The sequence below is a fragment of the Suncus etruscus genome, chromosome 3 (assembly GCF_024139225.1).
Source record: "Suncus etruscus isolate mSunEtr1 chromosome 3, mSunEtr1.pri.cur, whole genome shotgun sequence".
NCBI classification, from domain to species: domain Eukaryota; kingdom Metazoa; phylum Chordata; class Mammalia; order Eulipotyphla; family Soricidae; genus Suncus; species Suncus etruscus.
Window position 1 is genome coordinate 147571279 of NC_064850.1, and position 5372 is coordinate 147576650.

The window sequence follows — 5372 nt, forward strand, 5'->3', positions numbered from 1 at the left end:
CTGGCTATTGTAAATAGCGCTGCAATGAATATAGGAGTAAGGAAGGGTTTTTTGTATTGTATTTTTGTGTTTCTTGGGTATATTCCTAGGAGTGGTATAGCTGGATCGTATGGAAGCTCAATTTCCAGTTTGTGAAGGAATCTCCATATCGCTTTCCATAAAGGTTGTACTAGACGGCATTCCCACCAGCAGTGAAAAAGAGTTCCTTTCTCTCCACATCCCCGCCAGCACTGCTTGTTTTCCTTTCTTGTGATGTGTGCCAATCTCAGTGGCGTGAGGTGGTACCTCATAGTAGTTTTGATTTGCATCTCCCTGACGATTAGTGATGTTGAACATCTTTTCATGTGCCTTTTGGCCATTTGCCTTTCTTCTTTTTCAAAGTGTCTGTTCATTTCTTCTCCCCATTTTTTGATGGGGTTAGTTGTTTTTTTCTTGTATAGTTCTGTCAGTACCTTGTAAATTTTGGATATTAGCCCTTTATCTGATGTGTATTGGGTGAATAATTTCTCCCACTCAGTGGGTGGCCTTTGTATTCTGGGCGCTATTTCCTTTGAGATGCAGAAGCTTTTCAGCTTAATATAGTCCCATCTGTTTATCTCTGCTTCCACTTGCTTGGAAAGTGCTGTCTCCTCCTTAAAGATGCCTTTAGTCTCAATGTCCTGGAGTGTTTCACCTACATGTTGTTCTATATACCTTATAGTTTCAGTTCTGATATCAAGGTCTTTAATCCATTTGGATTTTACCTTTGTATATGGTGTTAGCTGGGGGTCTGAGTTCGCTTTTTTGCAAGTGGTTAACCAGTTGTGCCAACACCACTTGTTGAATAGGCTTTCCCTGCTCCATTTAGGATTTTTTGCTCCTTTATCAAAAACAAGGTGGTTATATGTCTGAGGAACCTTCTCTGAGTACTCAAGCCTATTCCACTGATCTGAGGGTCTGTTTTTATTCCAATACCATGCTGTTTTTATAACTGTTGCTTTGTAATACAACTTAAAATTGGGGAAAGTAATGCCTCCCATATTCCTTTTCCCAAGGAGTGCTTTAGCTATTCGAGGTTGTTTGTTGTTCCAGATGAATTTCAGAAGTATTTGATCCACTTCTTTGAAAAATGTCATGGGTATCTTTAGAGGAATCGCGTTAAATCTGTACAATGCTTTTGGAAGTATTGCCATTTTAATGATGTTGATCCTGCCAATCCATGAGCATGGTATGTGTTTCCATTTCCGCGTGTCCTCTCTTATTTCTTGGAGCAGTGTTTTGTAGTTTTCTTTGTATAGATCCTTCACATCTTTAGTCAGGTTGACTCCAAGATATTTGAGTTTGTGTGGAACTAATGTGAATGGGATTGTTCTCTTAATGTCCATTTCTTCCCTATCATTATTCGTGTATAAAAAGGCCATTGATTTTTGTGTGTTAATTTTGTATCCTGCCACTTTGCTATACAAATCTATTATTTCTAGAAGCTTTTTGGTAGAGTCTTTAGGGTTTTCTAAGTAGAGTATCATGTCATCTGCAAACAGTGAGAGCTTGACTTCTTCCTTTCCTATCTGAATTCCCTTGATATCTTTTTCTTGCCTAATCGCTATAGCAAGTACTTCCAGTGCTATGTTGAATAGGAGTGGTGAGAGAGGACAGCCTTGTCTTGTACCAGAATTTAGAGGAAAGGATTTTAGTTTTTCTCCATTGAGGATAATATTTGCCACTGGCTTCTGGTAGATGGCTTTGACTATATTGAGAAAGGTTCCTTTTATTCCTATCTTGCTGAGAGTTTTAATCAAGAATGGGTGTTGAACCTTATCAAATGCTTTTTCTGCATCTATTGATATGACCATGTGATTTTTATTTTTGTTGTTGTTTATGTTGTGTATTATATTAATAGATTTACGGATGTTAAACCATCCTTGCATTCCTGGGATGAAACCTACTTGATCAAAGTGAATGATCTTCTTGATGAGGCACTGGATCCTGTTCGCCAGGATTTTGTTGAGGATCTTTGCATCTGTGTTCATCAGGGATATTGGTCTGTAATTTTCTTTTTTGGCAGCATCTCTATCAGGTTTTGGTATTAAGGTGATGTTGGCTTCATAAAAGCTATTTGGAAGTATTCCTGTTTTTTCGATTTCATAAAAGAGCCTGGCCAGAATTGGTAGTAGTTCCTCTTGAAAGGTTTGAAAGAATTCATTCGTGAATCCATCAGGGCCTGGGCTTTTGTTTTTGGGTAAATTTTTGATTACAGTTTTAATTTCCTCAATAGTGATGGGGGTGTTTAGATATGCTACCTCTTCTTTATTCAACCGTGGAAGGTTATATGAGTTCAGAAATTTATCCATTTCTTCCAGGTTCTCATATTTAGTGGCATAGAGTTTCTCAAAGTATTCTCTGAATACCCTTTGAATCTCTGCAGTATCTGTAGTGATCTCCCCCTTCTCATTTCTAATACGCGTTATCAAGTTTCTCTCTTTCTTTTGCTTTGTGAGTTTTGCCAATGGTCTATCAATCTTGTTTATTTTTTCAAAGAACCAACTTCTGCTTTCGTTGATCTTTCGGATTGTTTTTTGGGTTTCCACTTCGTTGATTTCTGCTCTCAGCTTTGTTATTTCCTTCTGTCTCCCTATTTTTGGGTCCTTTTGTTGAGCACTTTCTAGTTCTATTAGCTGTGTCATTAAGCTACTCAGGTAAGCTCCTTCTTCCTTCCTGATGTGTGCTTGCAAAGCTATAAATTTTCCTCTCAGTACTGCTTTTGCTGTGTCCCATAAGTTCTGATAGTTTGTGTCTTTATTGTCATTTGTTTCCAGGAACCTTTTGATTTCCTCCTTGATTTCATCTCGGACCCACTGGTTATTGAGTATGAGGCTGTTTAACTTCCAGGTGTTAAATTTTTTCTTCTGTGTCCCTTTGCAGTTCACATCTAACTTCAGAGCCTTGTGGTCAGCAAAGGCAGCCTGCAAAATGTCTATCTTTTTTATTTTATGGAGGTATGTTTTATGTGCCAGCACATGATCTATCCTGGAGAATGATCCATGTACATTGGAAAAGAATGTGTATCCAGGTTTCTGAGGATAGAGTGCCCTATATATATCTACTAGGCCTCTTTCATCCATTTCTTTTTGCAGGTCTAGTATATTTTTGTTGGGTTTCCATTTGGTTGACCTATCAAGTGTTGACAAGCCTGTGTTGAGGTCTCCCACAATTATTGTGTTATTATTGATATCCTTCTTCAGATTTGTCAACAATTGTATTAAATACTTTGCTGGACCCTCATTCGGTGCGTATATGTTTAGGAGAGTGATTTCTTCTTGCTGTACAAATCCCTTGATTAGTACATAATATCCATCTTTGTCCCTTACAATTTTTCTGAGTATAAAGTTTGTGTCATCTGATATTAGTATGGCCACCCCCGCTTTTTTAAGGGTGTTGTTTGCTTGAATGATTTTCCTCCAGCCTTTGATTTTGAGTCTATGTTTATTCTGACTATTCAGGTGTGTTTCTTGTAGACAGCAGAAGGTTGGCTTCAGTTTTTTGATCCATTTCGCCACTCTGTGCCTCTTAACTGGTGCATTTAGTCCATTGACATTGAGAGAAATAATTGTCATGGGATTTATTGCCATCTTTGTGTAGAAGTTTGGTGTGTTTTTTGTTCTGTCTTGTTTTTAGAGTAGATCTTTCAGTTTTTCTTTTAAGGCTGGTTTTGAGTCTGCAAAGATTTTGAGCTGTTGTTTATCTGTGAAGCCGTGTATACATCCGTCAAACCTGAAACTTAGTTTTGCTGGGTGCAATATTCTTGGCGAAGCATTTATTTCATTGAGTTTTGCCACTACGTCCCACCACTGCCTTCTGGCCTTGAGTGTTTCTGGTGACAGGTCTGCTGTAAATTTCAAGGATGCTCCGTGGAATGTAATTTCCCTTTTCGATCTTGCTGCTTGCAGTATTCTATCTCTATCGGTGGGTTTCATCATGGTGACTAGGATGTGTCTTGGGGTGTTTCTACTGGGGTCTTTTTTAGCTGGTACTCTTCGGGCATGCAGGATTTGGTCACATGTTTTCTTTAGCTCTGGTAGTTTCTCTGTGATGATGTTCTTAACCATTGATTCTTCCTGAAGATTTTCTTCTTGGGTCTCTGGAACTCCAATGATTCTGAAGTTGTTTCTGTTGAGCTTATCAAAGACTTCTATTTTCATCTTCTCATATTCTTTGAGTAAATTTTCCATTGTCTGATCATTTGATTTGAGGTTTTTTTCTAATCTCTTCTGCTGTGTAAAGTTGTTATGCATCTCATCTTCTAAAGCACTAATTCTATCCTCAGCTGCTGTTAACCTGTTGGAAAACTCATCCATTATGTTCTTCAATTCGTCTATTGAGTTTTTCAGACCTGTTATCTGATCTGATATTTCAGTTTGGAGTTTTCTGATTTCTGTCTTCATATTCTCTTGATTTTTATTAGTGCTCTGATTTATACTTTCTTTGATATCTGATAGCAACCTCCATATTTCGTCTCTAAACTCCATTTCTGAAAGACTGCTTAGGTAGTTGGTCGTTGTTGGGTCATCAGAGTTTCCATCTTCATTCTCTATGGTTGAAGTTGGTCTGCGTAGTCTCCCCATTGTCTCGCTTACGCTGTGGGTTTTTCTACGTGTTGTGGTGGTACTCATTGGCGAGGTGGAGTGCGCGGCCGCGAAGCGCAGCGGAGCGGCCGCGCTCCGGCCCCCAAACACTCACCTCAGCCGAGGCAAGCCGTCAGGGGATGCCTGGGGAGGCCCCCAAGTGTCTGCCAAGCAAAGAAACCAGCACAATCCACAACTCCAACAGAAAACTCACAGCCCCAGCGAGACACGCCTTGAAGAGATTAATGCTGAATCAGGTCAAAGTTCCCAGGTTGATGCAGGCTGGGGGAGGTCCCAAAATGTCTGCCGGGCCTAGGGGTCCAGCAGTCAGCCTGATCTGCAACTCCGGCCCCCAAACACTCACCTCAGCCGAGGCAAGCCGTCAGGGGATGCCTGGGGAGGCCCCCAAGTGTCTGCCAAGCAAAGAAACCAGCACAATCCACAACTCCAACAGAAAACTCACAGCCCCAGCGAGACACGCCTTGAAGAGATTAATGCTGAATCAGGTCAAAGTTCCCAGGTTGATGCAGGCTGGGGGAGGTCCCAAAATGTCTGCCGGGCCTAGGGGTCCAGCAGTCAGCCTGATCTGCAACTCCGGCCCCCAAACACTCACCTCAGCCGAGGCAAGCCGTCAGGGGATGCCTGGGGAGGCCCCCAAGTGTCTGCCAAGCAAAGAAACCAGCACAATCCACAACTCCAACAGAAAACTCACAGCCCCAGCGAGACACGCCTTGAAGAGATTAATGCTGAATCAGGTCAAAGTTCCCAGGT